General features: G+C 39.0%; 1 pseudogene; it reads right to left on the reverse strand.

Annotated features, from left to right (window-relative positions):
- Nucleotides 1–6,276: 6,276 nt before the first annotated feature.
- The window catches only part of LOC129243485 (uncharacterized), a 38,955-nt pseudogene continuing 20,254 nt past the window's right edge, over nucleotides 6,277–24,977 (reverse strand).

Here is a 24,977-nt window from a genome sequence, read left to right on the forward strand (position 1 = left end):
AAGTGAGTTATAGAAAAGAAACTAAAAAGTTCGACCCAAATTGGGGGACATCAGAATTCGTTTTAGAGGTATGGTTCCTTCGGCAAAGTTTCTTATTTTGATCCCTAGAATACGATTTTCACAGAGCAATGGGCGATTTTTTTGCCTCCCCACAAATCGACCCGGCCTAATGTATACATATACATATTTTTTGAATGCTTTACTACTTGAAAGTGTGCGAGCAAATCCCTGAAAACCGAATAAATAAATAAATTGTAGATTGACGCCATTTACTACTAGTCAACTTAAGTGAAATATTTAATGGATTTTATATTCTTGTTTTTTTTTTAACTTTCCTATTGTGCAAATTACTTCTCTAGCAACTCCTTGAATTCTTCCAAATACATATGAGTAGTTTGAAAGCAGAAACTTTCTAGCTTTTCTTAAGTGTTGAATGCTTCTCACATGTCAAACAAACTTTGCTACTAAACTGTCTACTCATTTCACAACTTCACTGCACTGATAGCTCAGGAGTAAGTAAGCACCCAAGCACATGCCAATGAGTGTGTAAAGAAATTTACATCTACTGTATGTTTGTGCATACAAACATGGAATAGTAAAGATGTTGAACACATCTGAAGAAGTTCTTTTCTCCCATGCGCGCATGCATGAATGCACACACACACTTCCACGAGTATAACCTAATTCGGTGAGTTACATCTGTACAACACTAAAATTAACATTAAAGTATTTTTATTGCAAGTCAAGAGTACTACAAACTGTCAACAACATCAGCAGTGAGTGAATGAGTGCTGAAACCTCAGCCAAGACACACTCGCACACACACACACACATATGTCTGCTCACATATGGCAGCATATCCAGCAGACTACAACGTCGGCGTGTAATATTAAAAAGAAAAGGAAATTTGCATCTTAACTAGTAACAACAAGTCAAAAAGTCCCCTCTTCCCTCGCCTTTTCTCCAGTTTTTACTCCACAAATACTTCACCTCCATGGTGCGCATGTAAGTGCATGCAACAAATATTTTCATTCAAAACCATCAACCGCATTCACGCATACATCCAGACATGGCTACACACACACATTTTATTATCATTATTACAATTATTATTGCGCATACGCCCCGCTGAGCAGCTTGCAATAAATTCTTGAATGCGAATGCGAAGAAAAGTAACTATAAAATGAATGAGGGAAAATTAACAAAAAAAAAAACCAAAAAACAAAAATTACACAAATGTAAGACAGGAAGACGAAATGCTCGGGCTTGGAAAGAAATATGTTTTTGATTTCAAAGCAAGTTTCGCAGAAGCAACTGTAAGTACAGTAGCTGCATGGTTAAGTGTACTAAAAAACGCAGTGCTACAAAGAAGAATGAAATAGAAATATTTGGAAAGTGATGTTATTTATTTGGTAGGCATTGACGAGTAAAATAATAATCGAAATAGAAGAATAAAAGGCAAAGAACCAAGCAGCTGGAAAGAGGAAGAAGGGGATCGTTCCCACGACAATCGGTTCTATGTAACCGGAACGACCCGGATTTATAAATATCTGGCCAAGGACTGTCACTTCAGCAGCATTCCTCGTATATGCATGGGAAATGTTAATGTTGCTACAACTACAACAACAAGGAAGAAGGGGATGTCGACCAACAATGGCTAATTACGTGCGTATTAACCGCTTCATGCTATTGCTTCATTTCACAGGGTATGCGATAATTAGACCCGCAATATCCGCAGGTGTGAGATCCCGAAAAAGTGAGAGCCCAGATGTCTAAACCATTACCCGATAAAAGGAAGGCAGCTGAGAAGAAGGTGCTGAAATGATTTCACCTCGTTCTCCAGACAGCTTCTGCAGAACAGACTTAAGCTAATTGCAAGTATCACCGCATGAACACCTAACGGGCAGTGACCGGTACGGATATCCAAAAAATTTGAGAGCCGCGGATTTGTTAGCCTTAGAGATACCCTCGAGCACGCCCGATCTACCCGTGGCCAGAAAGATCTCGGGATTTTGTACGTTTGCGCACTTTCCCAGAGCGCGCATTGTCCATGCAATGAAAAGATTTATTCAAAGTTACAGTTAAAAATATTAACAAAACAAACTGAAGTTGGACTCAGAGCCCATCCTAGCTAAGGGGACAAAGGGCTCGTTACCCACGATACCCACATATCCCGAGATCCATATTAGCATCAGGATATTATGTCTACTGAAGTGGTTGGGCGGCTGTCTAAGGTCATGAGCCCAGCTTGGCTGTTGCGGCAGACACATATACCATAGATCTGCCTCTCCATCTGCTTTCCACAACAAAGTTCATCGCTTCTTGAACAGCATGCAGCTCCGCCGGAAACAGAGATGCATGCATACCAGGAGCAAAGTGCAGTTATGTCCCGCTGGATTCCACGTAGACCGCAGAGCCGGAGTCGTGCTCGGTCCTGGAGCCATCCGTGAAAAAGCGAAAAAAGTGTTTACCGGGCTCATTTTCTGAGTTTGACCACAGTCGAGCCTCTGGCAGCACCACACTGTACCTCTTTTCAAGTACGACTCTTGATGCCTTGGAGTCAATGGGCATGGAGAGAATCGTTGGATCGAAGTCCATGCCTTCTCTGTTTTCCAATAGCGGACAGGGGTCGTACCAGTTTCCATTGTGTTTCAGCCTGCAGATGGCCTTCAAGGCCTTTTCTTGGATGAAAGCATCAAGTGATGGTAGACCAAGCAGAGCAAATAATTCCGGGCTTAAAGTAGTCGCCAAAGCCTCTTACAATTATGTTAAATAAAAAGGACTAGCATCTTTGCTGATGACTGGAAATAGACATCCATTTTCTCTATATTTACTATAAAGTGGAAATAAAAACGATGTTCGAAATTGCATGCCGATTTTGAAGCTCCCGCCTTTCTCAAAACTTTTTGAGAGAACTGTGAATGAAAAGTTATATTTTGAAGTCAGAGGCCTTTTCATATCCATCAACCAGCAGAGTAGATTGCAGTAAATTGTAGAGAAAAATGTTAAAAGAGACTTTCGATAGAGGAATTGCTCTGTTGTGACACCTACTAGCATTTTAGTAGACACCTACTACTATTTTACTCTGCTGGTTGATGGATATGAAAAGGCCTCTGACTTCAAAATATAACTTTTCATTCACAGTTCTCTCAAAAAGTTTTGAGAAAGGCAGGAGCTTCAAAATCGGCATGCAATTTCGAACATCGTTTTTAATGCTTTGCCTGTTTCGCACTTTTTCCTGCCTCTACATTTGCAGTGTTCACATAAATGGTGCGGCAACTGTACTTCATTTTGGACCGGGGCTTAATGCAGTATATCGGTAGGTAGCTTTATAAGCAATTCCTACTTTTACTATTATAAAAAAATATTTTAAATATAAATCCTCTGTGTTATGCGCGCGGTCATTGCCTTCTTAGTTGTTATTTTTATTTTTTTCTTTTTTTTGCTGTACTTTTTTTTTAAATACACAAATACATACATCCAATTCAAAATGTATTATTTTTTTTACACAATTTGTTGTTTTTGTTTTTGTTGCGCATACTTTTACGAATTTCTATTTATGCACCTTCTTTATATTGCAACAGTTGCTGGCGCGTAAAGTAGCAAGTTTTTCGTCACTATCCTTGTTAATGCTTGTGCAGAGGCGTAAAAGATTTATTTGGTTCCGTGCAATAATTTTATCTACAAATGAACATCAAAACAGGAATGCGCAGAAATAACTTTTCCTCCAGCTACTTTTGTGCGCTTAAATGGCAGGTTCATAACGGCGCTGGCTTAAGTTGCTGTAACCTGTGTGAATGTTTATGAAGGCGTGATTGAAGGCCAGTATGGGCACACATACACATCTACATATATGTATATGTACAAATCGCATATGTATGTATGCTAAGTAAAAGATGAATGCGGAAGTAACAGCAAACTAAGAGCAGCAGTAGATTTAGGGGTTTAGAAGTTAATGATTTGTTTTTTTTTTTTTTTTTTTGTTTCAAGTTGGAAGAAAAAATTTTGTGGGAATGAGAGGCCAAGGCGGAAATTATTGCCGAGAATCTCGAGTTATATCTAAGTTGTGGCAAATTTAATATTGGGTTGGGGAATAAGTTCGTAGCGGTTTTACCGAAGTCTTTTATTTCAACAAAACCCAATAATTATATCAATAAGTTAATCAAATATACCTCACAAAAATAAGTATATGTGCAAGGGTATTTTCAAATGAAACTATAAAGAAGCAGGAGAAAACTTCAACCAATAATTTTAATACACTTCTCATAAAAATTAAGGGAACAGAAAAATTTCCTAAATTTTCAGAAAAAAAAAAAAAAATTTTCAACTGGTCTTTTTTTAGTAAAATGTGGATATCTCAGAGAGAAATGATCGAAGCGAGTGAATTGAAGCTAAAAACGCAAGTTGACTGTATGGCTAGTTTTGGTCGGAAAAATTTTGCCCAGAAAAAAAAGAAAAAAATTTCGAAAAATTTTTTCTCGCCCTTAAGCAGACGATTACAAAATAACCGTTAATTAAAAAAAAATGTTTGCTCAAAGATCTTAAAACTAGAAATTTAGAGCTTCAAATTGTTTTTTGTCGTAATTCCGTGCGATCATTTTTCACCGAGATACAGCTTTTCAAAAATAACTAAGAAATTTAGGAAATTTTACTGTTCCCTTAATTTTTGTGAGAAGTGTATATATCAGGTCAGTCCATAAGTTCGTGCGTTTTTTAAAGGTGGTTTTGAAATTAATAAAAACGAAGTTTAAAGAATTTGTTAATCAATAATATATTTTCCTTCATTATTTCCAATGTCTTCCCAACGTTTAGGCAAATTTTTAATTCTCTGCTCAAAAAATTGTTTGTCCTTGGAGCCAAAATACGCTTCGATATCACTTTTTATAATATAGCTTCTTTTGAGGAGTAGTTCTTGTTACTCATAAGGGATTGAAGTCCACGGAAAAGGTGATAATCACAAGGTGCAATATCCGGAGTGTATGGTGGATGCGGCATTAGCTCCCATGAGAGCTCGTTCAGCTTACCTAATGTTTGCCTTGCGGTATGAGGTCCTGTCGTGTCACCCGTTGTCGTGGTGAAAAAAAACTTTGCATCTACTCACTAAAGACGGTCGATTTTTGTTAAGTGCCTCATTCAGGTTTGATAGCTGATGGGAATAATAATCTGCAATTATCGTCTGGTTTGGTTCTAGAAGTTCATAATAAACAATACCGGCCATATCCCACCAAATAAACAGGAGAATCTTCTTGGGTGAAGGCCATCTTTAGGGGTCGATTCTGGTGTTTCATCTTTATCTAGCTATTGGCGCTTGCGAACAGGATTATTGTAAATGACCCATTTTTCATCACCAGTAACGATGCGGTTCAAAAAACTTTCACTTTCAACCCGTTGCAGCAGCTGAGAACACACATTCACTCTCTGCTGAAGGTTGGCTACGAAAAGTCTATGCGGAACCCATTTTCCCTGCTTTGAAACCTTTCCCAACTGAACCAGGCGCCTGTGAACTGTTCCATGCGATGATTTTAACCTCTCAGCTATCATATCGACTGTCAAATTTGGCTCAGCTTCCACGAATTCGAGCAAGGCGTTGGAGTTATAGACTTCAGGACTTTATAAAAAAAGTACAAAATATTCCCCTTATACGCGTTCGAAGATTCCATGTTATTTTTTAACAAGACGTGCTTCTATCCGCGATTAAAATCACTTGTTGAATGCACAAAATATCAAAGAAAATATAAATAGTTCCGTTATATTCCGCGAATAATTTTTTGTATGCAAAAATCGTACAAGAGTGAAATTATGGGTAAAATACGTACGAACTTGTGGACTGACCTGATACTTACGAATCATGGGAACAAAAAATTAGACAACAAAAACTCAACTTGACTTAACTTATTAAATTAAAAACGAAATTAAAATAATTTCATATGAAATAAGTATATGTGCATCGGACAGTCCTTACACTTTTTTGCAACGTTTCCATAACTTTGGATTTTCTAATAATTAATATGTTTTCCATTTTGTGAATCATTTATACAGCTTTTGAAGAGTGGAATCTCGTATCTTATCCCACTACTCCACTAAAGCACCTTTCAAGTCTGTTTAAGCAAAAGACAAAGACTTGATTACTCCGATGCTGTACAAGTACTAAATTTATTGAGCGTCTCATTTTTCAATAACTGTTTAAAGCTAACTGTTCATAGATGAATTCGAAGAAATAATACCAATAATGCTATAAATTGAGGTGGTGCCAGACTGGACCAATTGATGAACATCTTAAGGTGGTGCCAGACTGGACGAATTCTGAACATCCTGCCCGGTTGAGGCGTTGGCCTCAAAATGCTCTGCGTCCAGAAGCCGGCACAATTTCTGTACCGCACGCGTCATCATACCGTTCGCCGTCTGAAGCGTGACATTACGTATTAGACCATTGCTGCCCGGATGAACCGCAGTTACGCGCCCTAAGCGCCAATATGTTGGTGGTAAGTTCTCATGTCTTACGATGACTATGTCTCCGATCTTTACGTCCCTTGATTTCGTCTGCCACTTGTTTCGAGTTTGAAGGGTAGATAAATATTCCTCGCTCCATCGTTGCCAAAATTGTTGATGTATCTGACGCAGCCAGAGCCAGTGCTTAATACGGTTGGACGGAATTGTTCTGATGTCAGCTTCAGGGACTGCAACCAGTGGAGCGCCAACCAGAAAGTCGGCAGGGGTCAAAGCTAACTTATCATTGGGATCATCGTATATAGGTGTTAGCGGACGAGAATTTAGGCATGCTTCAATACGTGTCGCCAAAGTCTGAAGTTGGCTATACCATAATGACTGCGCTCCAACGAGGCGCACCAAATGATATTTGGCAGATTTTACCGCAGCCAATGAGTACCGAGATTCGCCAAACTTTGTTGGTTGTTGTCGTTCTGCCAAGCAGCCAAGTCTTCTTTAAGCAAACGGTTAGCACCTGTGAACGTAGTACCGTTGTCACTATAGAGATCGCGACATGGACCTCGTCTACTTGTAAATCGCGTAAATGCATCTAAGAATGCAGGTGAAGAAAGATCATCGACAACTTCAATATGCACGGCCTTGGTCGCCATGCAAACGAAAACAGCTAGATATGTTTTGATCGTTGTACGCGATCTTTTTGTGCCGATGCGCACTGTAAAAGGCCCGCAATAGTCGACGCCTGAAGATATAAATGGCCGTGCTGCAGTAATGCGATGCCTGGGTAAAGATGCCATCTGCTGAGATAACGTTACGCCTCGATGTCGTCGGCAAATAACACAAGTCTGCACGAAGCTTCGGACTGCTTGCCTTCCGTTCAATATCCAGTACCGTGCGCGAAGAGCTTGAAGAGTGATTTGCGCCCCACCATGAAGCGTGGTTTCATGTGCGTGTCGGATGAGTAAGTGTACCAAACTCCCATGCTTCGGTAAAATTATCGGAAAACGTCGATCTTCTGGAAGGTCAGCGTGACCAATACGACCTCTGACTCGCAATATGTCGTTACAATCTATGTAAGGGTTCAATGACCTTAGTTTGCTGGAGCTGGATATTTCCGATCCCTTCCGAATCAGAGACATATCAGTCGCAAAGGTATATTGCTCGTTTCGGATTAGCACGTTAAGAGCATCGTCCATTTCTGTAGGATTGACGATCAGTCTTCGCAAATGTCGGCGAACTGGTAGCCACCGAAGTACGATTGCCACGGTACGAAGAAGCTTTTGCAATGAACTAAAGCGTTCGCTTAATGGAATTATTTGGCCGTCTAGACGTCGAGTTGTAAGAATGCTCGCGTGGGCCGTCGTTGCTACAAATGATGACACTCTCTGTTCACCACGTACAATGTCAAGCTCGTCATCTTTTAATTCGATCCCAAAGGAGATTGGTAGCTGTTTGTCCATAAGCCATTTTGGCCCTTGCCACCACAACTGATGTTCAACCAGCTCTGATGCTCGGATACCTCTACTGGCACAGTCTGCCGGATTTTGTGCGGACCGTACATAATGCCAACGATCTGGTGATGTCAGCTCTTGAATGTGACGAACACGATTGGAAATGTACGGCTTGAGAGTAGTTGGAGGTTTACGTAACCAACATAACACGATTCGCGAGTCGGACCATAAATGATAAGAAGCGTCCGTTAGACGTAAAGCAGTTCGCACACTGTCAAGTGTGGATGCGAGTAAATGTGCCGCACAAAGTTCTAGGCGAGGAATCGTTGCACCCTTGAGTGGCGCCACTTTGGTGCGAGCTGTTAGCAATGATACAGTTGACCGACCTTCACCGTCTGTTGTCCTAGTATAGAGGACAGCCGCATAGGCAAGTGGACTTGCATCACAAAACCCAAGTAGCATAGTAGTCTTACCCTCAGCCAAACCTAACCATCGTGGTACACGGATACGGTTTATCACGTCAAGTTCTCTGTAAAATAAGACCCACGTATTTTGAAGTGCATCTGGGAGTGGTGCATCCCATTCTAAGCCAGCAGACCACAACTTCTGAATAAATATCTTCCCGGCAATAACAATTGGAGCAAGCATGCCAGTAGGATCAAATAATTTGGCGACCTCACTTAAAACCCGACGTTTTGTGAGACATCCGATGTTCTGGTTTAGATTCGCTTTGAAAAAGATCTCATCTGTTGTTGGGTCCCAACTTAAACCAAGCACAGTTGCCGTCGATGGTTCACTTGCTAACTCTACGATTGAGGAATTGTTACTAATTAAACGCTTTACAATTTCACCACTATTAGAATTCCATTTTCGTAAACGGAACTGTCCGGCCGACAAAATCGCACTCACATTGACAGCGAGTTCGAAGGCTTTATCCTCAGTGTCACAACTGATGAGAAAATCATCTACATAAAATGATGACAGAATCGCATCGCGTGCAACAATCGACTGATGGCCATCTGCGACTACGTTGTAGTTATCATAACTGCATTGATTGAGTGCGCGAACTGCGTTGTACGGGCTACAAGCCATCCCATACGTCACTGTAGTTAAACGGTATACTGCTAGGTCAGTGTCTGGTGATTCTCTCCAAATAATGCGTTGGAAATCCCTATGTTCGGGAGTTATCAGAATTTGACGGAACATTTTCTCGATGTCTGCTGTTAATGCTACGCGAAAACACCGAAAACGAAAGATGATATTCACAAGTGGTTCTTGAATCGTGGCTCCCACTAACTGGACGTCGTTCAGTGAGAGGCCGCTCGTGGTCCGCGCTGAAGCATTGAACACAACGCAGAACTTTCCCAGAACCGCGTGGTGAGGGATGTAGTAGTTGACCCCCCCATCTCCAATGTGACTAACGGGTTCCATATGGCCGAGGTCCGCGTATTCGCGCATGAAGGCAATGTATTTTCTCTTGAGCTCACAATTCGCTGCTAGTCGTCGTTCAAGAAGGTGAAATTGTCGTAAAGCATGGGCGTATGAGTTGCCCAAAGCCGGTGCGTCCGGATGAAATGGTATATGAACCATGTAGCGCCCTTCCCTTGTGCGGGAGTGTGTGGTCAAAAAGATTTTCTCACATTCATCTTCGCCGTTACAATCTTGTGAAGGCACTTCCTCTAACTTCCAAAAGCTTCTTACGAGCTCCTCCAAACGTGCGTCCTCTTCGCCTTGCTGGGTGATGAAGGAAAGAGTTGGCGGCGTTGCTGGCTGCGCTGCTGGCACTGGACCGAAGACAACCCAGCCGAAGCGGGTTCGCTGGGCGTGTGGCTCATTGAGGCCACCGAGTCTTATGTCCCCTTCGACTGCTTTTCCCCATACATCCGCACCAATAAGAATGTCGATATTGCTAGGAATGCCGAACTGCGTATCGGCCAATTCTAGACCATTCAAATGCTGCCACCGTGTCATGTCAATATGCACTGTTGGGATGACCTTAGTAATTGACTGCATGACAAGTGCAACGATTTCCAAACTGAAACTGGAATAGAGCGATTTTAACGTGAGTGTGACACGCCCACGTGTACGTGCGTAGGAGTAAGCTCCGATTCCTTCCACCGAAACTTCGCATTTGCTCCTATGAAGAGACAAAGAGTTAGTTAATTTATCTGTTATAAAACTGACCTGTGATCCGGGATCACAGAGCACCCGCGCCAGACGTCCATTGGTAGAGTTGCCGCATGCGTATACACGCGCAGTTGCCAATAACACTGTTGAACTCGCGTTGGGAAGGCAGCCTACCACAGCAGGCTCTAGTCAGAGATTCGAATTTCTGGATGCAATAGCAGTGACGGCTCCTTCCGGACACGTTGACACTGACTCTGATGGATTCTTAGATAATGATTCGCGGCAAAGTAATGAGTTGTGCTTACGACCACAGTGACGGCAGTTCCCCGACGGACATTGTCTTGCTGAATGACCTTGCTTTAGGCAGTTAAAACAAAGCTTTGTAGCCTTTGCAGCAGTAATTCTGTCTTCGTATTTCATCACAAGAAAGCGTGCGCATTTCATAATACGATGTGCACCTTGGCAGTATGTGCATTTACCCTCCTCTGCAGATACGACGTGTGATCTGACCCCTCTCGACGGACCACCAGCGCGTTGATGACTCTTGGACGTAAATTCAACCCCATTGCTCCATGTGACAACTGTTGTGCTGAGACTATGAGCCCGCTGACCCAAAAACGTAAGCAGCTCATCGAGGCTCGGAATTTCGGTGGGTGAACAGCTCATGTTCCACTCGCGCTGTGTAGTTATCGGAAGTTTCGAAACTATTATCGGTACGACCACAGCATCCCATTCGGCCACTGGTAGACCCATGACATGTAAAGCTCGTAGTGATTCATGTACCGTGTCGACGATGAACAGTAACGCAGTTGGTGTGTCCTCAGTTGTCGGCTTGATATTGAGTAAGCGTGACACATGAGTCTCAGCCAGTTGCCTTCTATTGTCAAAACGTTCTTTAAGCGCCTTCCATAAATCAGCGTATCCCCCAGAATATACACTCCCGACGAGCGGTACAGCACTTGCGCTTACTGCCTGCCGCAACTTGCCTAACTTGTAGGCCTCAGGATAGTCTGTATTGTGGACAAGCAATTCAAAAACGTCCTTAAACGCCAGCCAATTCTGCATAGTTCCATCGAACGTTGGAATTGCAAGCGGTTCTAACTTAACCTCACACTCTCGCACAGGCATCACAGCAGACTGACTCGGTTTTGCACCCATGATTGCACGGTTCAAGTGGGTACATGCATTGTTGTAAATACCTTCAACCTCTTCCCATAACTTCTCGTGGGCCTCCAACTCGGCGTTTGCTGCATTGCCCACCAACAGGTCATGGTTGGTCACGAAACGTGCATAATGTGCTGACAATGATTTCAACTCTTGCTGAAGATGAAATTCATCAAATGCACCCTGCTGGAATCCACTCACCCGATCGTGTATGCGTTTAATGGCCTTTATTGCCGAAGCGCGCAAATTTAATTCTGCCATTAGCTGAACAATAATTTAATTAAACGGTTCTGTTTCACAATTTAATTATTTGTCCTCACAGGAGGCACCAAAATGTTTAAGCAAAAGACAAAGACTTGATTACTCCGATGCTGTACAAGTACTAAATTTATTGAGCGTCTCATTTTTCAATAACTGTTTAAAGCTAACTGTTCATAGATGAATTCGAAGAAATAATACCAATAATGCTATAAATTGAGGTGGTGCCAGACTGGACCAATTGATGAACATCTTAAGGTGGTGCCAGACTGGACGAATTCTGAACAAAGTCTTTGATTGTCTCAAACTGCCTACCGATTTTTTTATAAATACCAGCCGACAATATTACCCAGAGGTCCTCAATTGGGTTTAAAATCGGGCCTTAGTGCTGGCCAATCCAGAACTGAAAATTTTCTTGACGATAGGAAGGCCTTAGTCAAACGAGCCGTATGCATTGGGGCCTTGTCGTGCTGGAAATCCCTGTCATTTCCGTATATGTTTGCCGCAAATTCAATGAGAACATCCTCTAATATTTCCACATAGAATTCTGCGTTGGTTCTTGTCGGAATAAAACGCATTGGGGACTTTCCACCATGCCCGAAAGCCGCCCAAACCCTCAAAGACCCGCCACCGTGATTCCACTTACACGCGCGTTCGCCGTGGTTGTCTAAGGTCCCGGCAACCATCTGGACCAGCCAAGTTGCACTTTTTTTCGTCCTAAAATACAACGTTACGGAATTCGTTAGACCAAAATTTATATTTTCCGGTAAATGCTAAACGAGCCTTCACGTGGCGTGCTAATACATAGTCTTGGTACCGGCTCACGCAAACAATATTTAAGTGTTTCGTCCTCGATCAAAATTTGATGTATTCGTCTATCGGTGACCTTGAGACTTAAATGGTATTGGATTTCCTTGCAAGGCATTTCTTTTCTTTTTCAAACAAAAATGTACCATTACTATCAAGAAAGATATCGGTATAAAAAACTTTGCACATATTTTTATTTCTGTGAGATATATTCGTCGTTACTGTTCACAACCACTTCCGACCTCTCGATCAATTTCCGTTCCGCTAAAAATCCCCTGGTCTGGTGTCAAAGAAGTTGTTGAGCCCGTTTTGAAAAGACCCCTTTATTATCGAAGGTAACGCCTTCATATGCTTCGACAGGGAGCGGAAAAGATCCAGAGAATACAGCGGATGCTGAACTAATATTCTTCAAAATACGAGTAGGACCCTTGAGCGTCAATACACCGCTGGTAGCGGTCCTTCCACTGCAGGAAACATTTTATAAACTCATCCGCCGGATTCGCGTGCAATTCGGCTGACACAGTTTTCTGGATCGCCTCGATGGAATCGAAACGCCTCCCCTTCAGCTTTCTTTTCAGGCGCGGGAACAAGAAGAAGTGCGGAGGGGAAGGTCTGGGCTGTAGGGAGGGTGGGGAAGCACCGGAGTCCCCATCTTGGCCAATGCAGAGGTGCAGAGGAAGGCGGTGTGCGCCAGCGCATTGTCGTGATGAAGAGTTCAATTGTTGACGAGGTCAGGCCGAACCCGGGCGACACGGTTTTTCAGCCGAAGCAGCACTTCTTTGTAAAATGTCGCGTTGACAGTGCTTCCTGGAGGTACAAACTCCTTGCGGACGATGCCTCGTTTATTCGCTGTACGTCTTCGACGTCCTCCCGGCCTTCCTTGAACGACTTGTGCTACCGTTTTACCTGGGAACTGGACAGAGATTGGTCCCCGTAAGCCTCCTTGAGTAGCCCAATGGTTTCGGTACTCATTTTTTTTAGCTTTACGCAAAATTTGATCGAGTAACGTTGCTCCAACGATCGCTGCATTTTCGCCACTGCAAAATCCTAACACACTTTTAAAACAGCTTTCACGAGCGGAGCGATGTTGACTGGGACCGGTTTCTAGTGGAAGGGGTCGCAGTTAACTTTTTCCGACAACTCACGACTGGTTTAACGTCCGTTCCCCTGTAAAAGTGATTTGAGATGTTCTTCAGCGAAGACGTGTCATCGACGTCGAAGTCGCCAATTGAATTAGAACTTTGCAAACCAGTTCCGTGCTGTAGACTCGCCTATGACACCTTCTACATACACGACGCAAAGGTCTCGGGCTGCTTCAGCAGCTTTTGATCATCGATGAAAAACAAAGAAGCGCAGATGTCGAAGATGTTGATTTTTGTTGCCTGGTATTCCATTTCTAAGCCTCAAAACCAATAAAAAATTAAAATAAATAACTCAAAACCCCAATTAAGACAGTTTTTTAGAGCAAAAAGAGTTCTTTCGAATGAAAACTTACATTTTCCCAAACAGTAAACAAGTCATTATAAAATAAAAGAATTTTTAAAAACGCTACGCACCTATTCCCCCAGCCAATATTTACCTTCAATACTTGCCAGAATGTTAACGCAACGCACCAAGTCGAATGTGTGAATTTTTAAGGTTGCCAACATTTCGCTACTTCCCATTTTTTGTCATTGCTTGTTTTTGTATTTCCTTTAAAATCGTTAAAATCGTTAGCAAAGTAAGGCGAAAAGCGACGAAGATGAAAAATTATAGCAGTAACAAAAGGCAATATAACAGCAAAAAGTACAACAACAACAAGAGAAAACAAAGCAAGTGGCGTGTAGCATATGCACGAAGAAGAAGAAGAAGAAAAATAAAACGAAATCAAAACCAGCAAATAAACAAGAAAAGTCTGCGCTGCGCATAACCAAAGTAGGGCATAATTTCAATGTACACTCATGGCTAGGATGTAAGCGCATATTGCATGTTACGTATACGCACTGTTGGCAGGCGGCGGTTGAAGTGCTCGTGTACAGGTGAAAAACATATGGGCGTATGTGTGTGTATGGCTTCAAAGAAGTGCAAGCGCCCACCTGCCCGGGTGACAAGTGCACACACAGATGGGCATATTTAAATATGTATTTATTTTATTATGCATTTCTCGTCTGTGTTGTGTTGGTGTGGCTGTGTGAGCCCCCCTGAAGGTGTAGCGAACGCCAACTTAGTTGTTATTTATGAGGTTATTGCATTACGGTGGCGGGCGCTATATTTTTCGCTTTTGATGGCTTGTGCTTTTAATTTTTTTTTTGCAATTTTTGCCATTTTTGTTGTCCTTCTCTATTTATAATCACTTGGATGGCATAAAGTAATATTTTCTGCAGGGCATAAAAATCTAAGCCTACATTTAAGTGAGTAAAACTCTATGTAGGTTTTTATGCTTAATTTCGTTTTTCATTTTTATTTATGTTTGTATCTTTATTTCGCATTTCTCTTTTTGTTGTTGTTTTTCTCATTTCTTTTGCTTCCAGCACAACATTACAGCAAAATTTTAATGAAATGTCGTGCGTTAAATGAAGTAGGAAAAACATTTCTGTGGCCGTTTTGGCAAAACAACTTAAATCGACTTTGCATTTGCACTATCGGGCGCTGACTTAATGAGTTCTAAAGCACTATCTGAAGTATTAGTAATCCACAAACTTAGCCAGATGATCCCTCTTAATGAAAGTCCAAGTGACATATGCAATTTGTATATCAAATCTTGTTATTTATTGATTTTAAAGCGCAAAAGTAACTGAAGGTAGTTGAGTTGTTTTAAAGTCTTTCATTGTATGAGTTTTAGCCCGAATGCTTGGGCGCCCACCCAAATGTGACTGCGGAATTGTGAATGCTAAAATACATGCAAATAGTGGGTTGCTGTTGGTTGCAAATGCCATTTCAAAAGTAATGTGACGGCGCAACATTGATGAGCAAAAAAGTGTAACGGGAATCAGTTCACGTCGCTTAACAAGCCAAATAATCCTTGTAGCAGGTAATCTGAGAAGTTGGAAAATTTATTTTATTTCTGTATTTATTTAGTCTGTGTTGCGCTGCTTTTTCTATTCGCTTAAAATTATGTGTAATTTTAAGCCAAATTTTTTTTCTCGCTTCTAAGTTTGCTTTTTCCACTACCTGGTTTTCATTTCGATTCTCATTTTACATTATAGCTGAGTATTCCTTTGATGATGCACATAACTATTTGTTGTTGCTTTTTTTATTTTAATAAACATTCAACATGTGCAATAGAGTCTTTAATCTAAAAGAAATTTTAAAAAATTTGGCTTGTGTACACAAAACATATCCACAGGTAATTTTACTACATCTTTTTTTTACTTATAAAAGCTGATCAGATTAGAAGCACTTTTTCCAAAGATGTTTTTTTGGCACATAACGCGTGACTATTGCAAAACTAATTCCACAATTTTTTTCAATATTCATTGACATTTCATCATGGAAAGATTTACGTCTCAACAAGGTTTACAAATCGTAAAATTTTATTATGAAAATCAACGCACTGTAAGAAGGTTTCAGCGCGCGCTTAGGCCAACTTATGGCGTTCAGCGATGAGGTCGATTTTTGGCTTGATGGCTACGTTAATAAGCAAAATTTCCGTATTTGAGGTGCGAGGCAACCCGAATTCATTTCAGAACAGCCATTCTTTCTATTAAAAACAACCATTTGGTGCGGCCTATGGCCTGTAGGAATCATACTCAAAGTACTCGTCAAAGATTCCCTCGCGGACCATCGTTATATAGAGTTTAGGCTTGCGCCACGACAACATCGACCCCAGCACGCCGTAACCCCCGAAAAGTCGATTGGACACGATATGAGGATCTCACTGGAGAGGAAATCTTTGATGTTCCCAAGCTCCGAACAATAACTGCGATTGAAGAAGCCACGAACTCATTGGTGCGAACTTTAATCGAGTGTTGTAATAAGGTATGCCCGGAATGTAGGAGAAAAGAAACTCCGGAACACTTCCAGGAAACTTCTTAACAGAACTCTTAAAACTCAGTTGGTAGGGGATTGGACTGCCTACCGTAAACTGCGGAAGGAATAAAAAAAGAAAATTGGATCATCTAATTTGGACTCTTATAGAACCTTCTACAGTGAACTGGAGCAACGAAAGAGTTCAGCGAGGTTATCCAAGGTCCTCCAAAAAGACCGGACGTCTAGGCTGGACTCACCGCTCAAACCTGATGGTACTTATACGAACTCGAAATCAGAATTGTACGATGTTTTCTTTTCAACACATTTCCCTGGCTCCAGGAAAGTCGTTGGTCAGAGCACTATCGATCTAATCAGATCATGTCGATATAATTACCAGCAGAAGTGATTGGTTCATTGCATCTAGGATAGTTAATGAGGAAACAATAAGTTTCGCTATCTCGTCCTTCGAAAACTTTAAGCCCCCAGGACCCGATGGCATTTACACAACAATAATCAAGCGAGGCGGAGAACAAATAATGAGGTTGTGAAAAGAATTTTTACGGCATGTCTTGCGCACGCTTATGTTCCCCAATTGTAGCGTTTGGTGAACGTTGTATTTGCCTGAAAGCCAGGCAAGGACAGCTACGCTCTGCCAAAAAGTTTTAGACCTATAAGCCTGACATCGTTTATGCTTAGAGGTCTGGAACGTATGGTGAAGAAACACTTAGGACGAGGGTTATAAGTCGAAACCTTCTCAATGTCAGACAGCATTCTTATCAAAGTGGAAAATGCAGATAGCTCTAAATGATATTGAGCATTGATGCGAATCCTATAAAATTACTTTAGTGCTTTTCACTAGGAAACGCAATTTGGAAGACCTGTTACTACCTACATTGAAACGGGTAACGCTGCAACTATTGTTGCAGTGAGTTTAAGTCCTTAGGAGTAATCTTAGATAGTAAGCTTACCTGGAAGCATGTCGAGCAGAAGGTCTCTCGAACACTACAAATCTTGTGGCAGTGTAAGAGAACCTTTGGCAAGGCATGGGGTCCAAGACCGGCGATAGTACACTGGTTGTACATTACCCTGATTAGACTCATTATTACATACGCCTCTGTAGAATGATGGAAGGCTACAGTGGTTCTTCCTCTTCCGGATCTCTTAAGATTCATCAATGAATCCAAGAGGTTTGGGGAATAGTGACCTCAAACTAATTTTTCCGTTTTACCACCCACATTTAGCTTACCTATCTCTCTATTCTTTCTACTAAAATCTATCCGGGTGTGGTACAATGGTCTCCTCACTGCCATTGAGCCCTTTTTATGGCATTTTTCATCACTTTGGCCAAAACTTCCGGCGATAGGTCCTCACATTCTTGACGGATATTGTCTTTAAGAGCTGCAAGAGTCTGAGGGTTGTTGACATAAACCCGCGACTTCAAAAAGCCCCACAAAAAGAAATCTGGAGTGGTCGAATCAGACGATCTTGTTGGCCAGTGCAAATCGCCAAAACGGGAGATTAGGCGCCCGGGAAATGCATCCTTCAGCATATCGGTTGTGGCACGTGCAGTGTGTGCCGTTGCACCGTCCTGTTGGAACCACTTATTTTCCAATCCCAATTCATCAAGTTGCGGCAAAAAGAACTCGTTGATCATTGCTCTGTAGCGCTCACCATTCACAGTAACCGTTTGGCCAGCGACGTCTTCGAAGAAAAAAGGTCCGATGACTCCTCCAGCGAAAACAGCATACCATACAGTGACTTTGAGCGGGTGTAATGGCTCTTCGTGGGTTACATGCGGATTTTCAGTGCCCCAGAAGCGTAAATTTTGCTTATTTACGTACCCGCTAAGATGGAAATGGGCCTCATCACTCATGATTATTTTTGATGAAAAATCATCTTCTTCTTGGTGGTGATTAAGGATGGCATGAGTGTATGTTAGACGCGATTGGCGGTCAGCAGCTAACAGCTGATGCACCGTCTGGACTTTGTATGGAAACATCTTCAAATCTTTTACCAAAATTCGCTGTAAAGACCGTCGACTGATACCCATTTGCGTGGCACGTCGTCTGGTCGATGTCGACGGCGCTTCCATGACATCCTCGGCTACAGCAGCAATATTCTCTGCAGAACGGCTACTCCGGGGTCTGCCACGCCTGGCAGCATCTCGAGTTATGCCAGTCTCTTCGAGGCGAGCGGCTAAACGTCGCAGTGTTTCACCAGTAGGCGTTGGACGGCGGGGAAATCTGCGATGGAATTCACGTTGTGCCAAAGTCACCGACCGATTATTGGTCAAATAAATAGTCAGCAATATTCTGCGTTCTGGAGCAGTGTAGCGTAACATTGTTTATTAACGTGTATTTCGCATGTGTTTACTACACAAATGTCAAAACAGAACTGACATTAGGGGTCAATCGCAAAATTTACAGCATTTTCTGATACGAGGATTACTTTAGTATATACTTGTATATGTATGAATTCCACTTTTGACTCCACTTTATTTGGGTCAAGAAATTTAATTACATTTTAATGGAAAGCCACGTCAAAACACCGAAACAAGCGCGCGTGCAGGGTCAAACGCTTCGCTTGCGGGTGTTGCACCTAAGTGGGGAAACTGAAAGTTTTCACACAACTCGCCAGAAACTATTTGCAAATTATTTGCCAAGCGCAAAATAGCTCTATAAAGTTTCCGCGTGTTGAAAGTTAAGCGAAGTTGATTTTGTGTTGCTGATTTTGCTTCCGTTAAAACGGCTTCTTGGCTTTTAGCTACGATGGCAATCGCTGCTGTTCTGCTTTGGTATATCGAATATTAGAAGCAATGCACTCGAATGTTTAGAAAGTTCTCAATCACTTCGTATTTCAATCCTATTGATGAGCCTCGCGCCCTTAAACTTTTTAATTATTTTATGCTTTGCTAGACTATGGCACAATACAGGGCAGGCAGGGTAGTTGAGGACTTGCATATGTGTGGCTATAATTTTCCGAAAGCAGTACTTTTCTTATTTTCTTTAGATTAAAATTTAAATTTAATTTTTTTATTTTTAGAGAATTAAATTTTCTAATCATCAATTTAGACATGGAGACCTACAACTTAAGAAAACCAATTCAGAGACATGCAGTTGTCGTCGCCATATGCGCAAATTACACCTAAGTTTTTTAAGTGCGCCCGTTCATTCATTCGTAAGGTTCGCCGTGAATTGGATGTATTACGCGGCGATGCAAAATCTGTTGAGAGCTACAAACATTTAAAAAATTTCTTTTAGTTGAAAATAATTCTTTTGCAGCTCTAGTTTAAAAATTATTGGTGTGAAAACATTGAAAAAATTAGTTTTTCTTGAAAAAATGTTTTTTTTCCTGTTTTATATTTTGTTTATATTTATGGTATAAAAACCTCTAAAAATAATTTTTAGGGAAAAACTACCATTTCTCCAGTTTTGCTTTTATTTTATTTTTAGGCTAGTGAAACCTTAAACATTTTTTTTTTTTTGTTTTTGAGAAAAGACATATCTGTATTTTCTGATTGTTGTAGTTTAACATTTTTTTGTATTAGGTGCGCAACTAAGTTCTCGCTGTTAGTCAATAGATGCCGCCAGCAGTGTGTGCTAGACGATTCCAGCATAACCTAAACGTCACAGACCAAACTTAGACATATGGTGAACAAACTTCTTCGACACATTAGTGATTTTGTTTTGGTATCATAAACTTTTGGTTTTGTGAAAATGTTTGTTTTTTGTGCCGAATAATCGTCATTTCCGGGAAGTGTTGATTTTCCTCTTTCATTCGAAAAAAATGGCAGCTGAAGCGCATCAAGAGCCAAAAAAACTTTATGGAAATACTGCTTTAAGTGAAACAACGTGCCGAGATTGGTTTCGCCGCGTCAAAGACGATGAGTTTAATGCTGACGACCATACGCGTGAAGGAAGGTCAAAAACCTTCGAAGACTTTAAATTAGAGGCATTGCTCAATGAGAATCCGTGTCAAACGCAAGAAGAGCTTGATTCAGTCTTAGGAGTTACACGCCATTCCATTTTCAAGCGATTGCATGATTTGGGAATGATTCCGAAACAGGGGACTTGAGTTCCTTATGAGGAAACATTCCAAGGGATGTTGAACGTCGTTTTTTCGACGTTTCGCCTATGAGCAACTGCTCCAGCGGCAAAAAGGGAAGGGTTTTCTTTATCGCATCGTGACGGATGATGAAAACTGGATTCACTACAGCAATCCAAAAAAAAGATAGCCATGGGAACTGCCCGGTCATGCTTCTACGTCGTCGTCTCGGCCGAATATTTACGCTGCGAAGATTATGCTCTATATTTAGTGGGACCAAGTTGGTGTTATTTATTATGAACTGTTAAAACCAAGTGAAACCGTCACTGGGAATCGGTATCGACTTCAATTGATGTGATTTAGCCGAACACTGCACGAGAAGCTGCCGCAATATGCGGAGAGGCATGAAAAATCAATAAGGATTTTACAGCATGACACCGCTCGGCCTCATGTTTCCAAACCCGTTAAAACCTACCTGGAATCACTGATTGGGAAATCCTACTCCACCCGCCATATTCCCCAGATATTGCGCCGTCCGATTATCACCTGTTCCGATCGATGGCACATGGTCTAACTGACCAGAATGCTCCATTCACATGAAGACATCAAAAATTGGCTTGAGCCGTGAATAGCTTCAAAAGATGAACAGTTTTAGCGCGACGGTATACGAGACCTAACACCGATGGGCAATACTTTCAATGACTCACTTATAACCATTTTTTCAGATTAAAGTTGTATTTTCGTTAAAAAAAAACAGCGAGAACTTAGTTGCGCACCTAATATATAATATTTTGTTTTGTTTTTTGTTTTTGTAATAAAACCTGATAAAACAATTATTTTAATTTTAAATTTTTTTTTTTAATTTTTATGGTATTAAACCTTTAAAAAATAAATTTTTAGTCTTAAAACTTCTTTTCGAATTTTAGATTTTTTTTTAATTTTTTATACCGGTTTTATGATTGGCTTTTTTCATTTTTATTCCATTGAAACCATAAACATGTTTTTTTGCGAAAAAACATATTTTCAGCATTTCAGATGTTATAATTAAAATCTTCAAATAAAATTTTTTTTGTGAAATGTATTTTTAATGAAAAATACCCGTTATGGAGTTTTAGCTGTGAATTTTTTTGTACTAAAAGTTTAAAAAATATATTTTGGATGAAAAAAATACTCTTTTTGTAGTTTTAGATTCTTTTAATTGTATAATATTAAAACCTTAAAGTTTTTTAGTGAAAAACTTCCTTTTCGGTTTTTTATTTTTTTTTTATATAGTTTTTTATATTGCAACTTTTTTTCTGAAACAAACATTTTTTCTAATTTTAAATTTTTTAATTTTATTATACTAAAACCTTTGTTTCATATTAAAACTTGTATTAAAACTTAAAAAAAAAATTTTGGTTTCTAATTTTAGATTTAAAAATTTTTTTTTTTTACTGAAACCTTAAAAATGTTGTATTTGTTTTTATATTAAAACCGTAAAGAAATATTTTTTTGTGAAAAAAACTCTTTTTCTAATTTTGGAATTTTTTTTAATTTTGTTAAACGAGAACCTTAAAAATTTTTTATTTTTTTTTTTCATTAAAACCTCAAAAAAATTTTTTTTGTGAAAAAACTCTTTTTCTAATTTTATATTTTTTAAATTTTGTTATATTAAAACCTTAAAATTTTTATATTAAAACCTTAAAAAAAGGTGAAAAAACTCATTTTCTAATTTTCGATTTTTTAAAACCATATAGAATAAATTTTGATTCAAAAAAATATTTTTTGCAATTTAAGACTTTTTTTATTTGTGTTACATTTTTTTTAATCTTTATTTTTAGTGAACAAATAATTTAGTGGTATTTTTTTTTTATTTTGTATATTAAGTCCTTAAAAAATAAATTTTAGTGAAAAATGAGCTTTTGCAGTTTCAGATTTTTTTTTTATTTTTATGCAATCGAAACCTTAAATTTTCTTTCAGATTCTAATACTAAAATATTAAAAAATAAATTTTCAGCGAAAAAATACTACCAGTTCTGGTAGTTTCAGATTTTTTTTTCAATTTTTTTGGCCTTAGAAAATAAAGTTTTATTGAACAATTTTTTTGTAGTTTAATATTTTTTTTTTAATTTTTTCTATATTCAAACCTTAAAAATTTTATTTTTAGTGAAAAAATACTTTTTTGGTAGTTCTTGTTTTTTTATTTTTTTCTTTTGTATATTAAAACCTTAAAAAATTAATTTTTAGTGAAATGCTCTTTTTCCAGTTTTAGATTGTTTTTTGATTTTTATTTTCATTTTTATTTTTATGCAATTGAAACCTTAAATTTTTTTTCAGATGCTATGACCAAAATATTAAAAAATTTTTGTTTTATAAAAAGGGCGTTTTTTTGCAACTCCTGAATCTAAAGAAGTATATACTAAAATCTTAAAAAAAAGTTTTTAGTGAAGAAATACCTTATTGGTAGTTTTAGATTTGTTTTCATTTGTATGGTCTTAAAAAATAAAGTTTTAGTGAAACAATTTTTTTTTTGGTAGTTTATTATATTTTTTTTATATTAAAACCTTAAACAATTTTTTTGTTTTGAAAAAATTTTTTTTTAGTCTTAAATTATTTTGCTCTTTTTTATTTCTTGATATTAAATGCTTCAAAAAATAATTTTTAGTGAAAAATGCTCCTTTTGCAGTCTTAGATTTTTTTCTACAATAATTTTTAAGGTAATAAAACCCCCAAAAAAATGTTTAGCGAAAAAATACTTCTTTTAGAGTTTCAGTTTTATTTTATTTATTTTTATTTTTATTTAATTTTTTTTTTTTTTTGATTCTTGTGAAAAGGCAAATTTTTGCAATTTCTGATTGCTCTAATTTTTTTAATATTAACAACCGTAAAAACAAAATGTTTAATGAAATTACACTCCTTTTGGTGTCGAAAATTTTGTTGTACTGAAACTATTTTGCAGTGTCAAATTTTGCTTAATTTTATTTCCTTGACTTGTTTACTGAATTTAATTTTTTTTATGGGCAACTGCACTCCATTGAAAAGTCACTTCAATCCGGCAGCCAGGAGTGAACACCGAAGGCAAGGCCAATGAGCAGTACGGGCTACCTACACTTGAATATAATTTGAATAGCTGACAGAATTGCGCAAATGAGAAAAAATGCAAGTGCTGAAGATTTATAGTACAAACAATAGAGGCACATAAGGAGCAAAAACTTGATTTGATAAATTTTTTGCGCATTTTTTTTTCTTTTTTTATATATATAAATTAATACCTTTTTCCTCGAAAAGTAAACAGAAGACAACTTGAAAAAAACATGTTTCTAATTCATCAACTTTAGCTTTTTATTACATATATTAGTAAAACCGGTGTGCTGCTGTTTATGGGTGCAAGTCTTCTTGTTTTTTTTTTTTTTTTTTTCAAAATGTCCACAAAACTTGTGAGCCCCATTCCTTTCATTTAACTCTTAAGTCAAGGAAAGCCTGATTTGCGGTTTGAAATTTTGATATGTGCACTTCATTTTCCGACTTCTATTTGCATTTACGTTTTTACTTTCACCTTCCTCAACCACCAACTACATTAGCGCAGTAGTTTGTTGCGAGTGGCATACGAGAAATGCAAATTTGTCACCATTGCCATGCCTCAAATGGCATATAAAAATTAATTAGCATAATGATATTTCAGTTTGCTTTTAATTTGCCCCTATTCAATGAAAGAAAGGAAAGTTAAAATGTTCAAAAAAAAAAAAAATACACAAATTAATGAATAAAAAACTTCTGCATTTTATGACCACCACCGCAGGCTAAACATTTTTTGTTTTTTTTTACAGCGAGAGAGGTGAATTGCTGGAAATGATGGAATAATACTTGTGGCATGTTGTTGTTGTTCTTGCTGTAGCGGAGTATCTGCATTTAATGTGAAATTTCATAGTTAGTAATTAAAATACAGTTATGGCGAAAACGACGCCGACACTGATGACAGCTGGCGACAGGCAGCAAAAACTCTTGACATAAACTGGCATTGGCTCATGGGTTGATTTGTGAGTGGGGAACGGAGTGACGCAATGAGAGTTTGACTGACAATTCAAATTACAATCAAACTGCTAAAAATAATTGGCATTTAATGTTAGCAAAGGCTTCCGTTTGCAGTGAAATTAGTGTACGCACACACACACAAATAAACACATACACATATAAGCACATTTCCATAGTACGTTCACACTTGGCGCGCTGCAACTCCAATCTCACCTTTCATTTCAAGAGAAGTCAAAATATTGGTTTTTGCGGAGGTTCTCGTTCTTACTCGCAGCAATAATTAAATTCACATAGCGGGAGGGCTTATTTGAAAAAAAAGTTCTAAAACAAAAATATGCGCAAAAACCCTTTCAATCAGTTTCCTCACTGCCAGTGCGCTTAGTGAAGTAATTTTCTTGTATCTTCGATTGTTTGGCAAATATTTAGTTTCTCTGCTTTAGGACTAATTAGATAACCTTTTAAGTGTTCAACGCAAATGAGAATCTGTATATATGCAGGAAGAACAACGCCATGCATTTGGAAGGCGCTTTCTTCTATGTTACATATATAAAAAATTACTTGTAGGAGGAGCAGTGCACCTATATGTGGCGCGCGAGTCGGTATATTTTGCGAAATCAAAATCTAATTTATTTAACCATATAGTACTAAATATTCGTAACCCATCTGTATCAGTTAGGTTATGTTGCAGCAGCTCTCCCACAGGCTCAAAACCAATTGTAATGT

This window comes from Anastrepha obliqua, chromosome 4, assembly GCF_027943255.1.
Source record: "Anastrepha obliqua isolate idAnaObli1 chromosome 4, idAnaObli1_1.0, whole genome shotgun sequence".
Lineage (NCBI taxonomy): Eukaryota > Metazoa > Arthropoda > Insecta > Diptera > Tephritidae > Anastrepha > Anastrepha obliqua.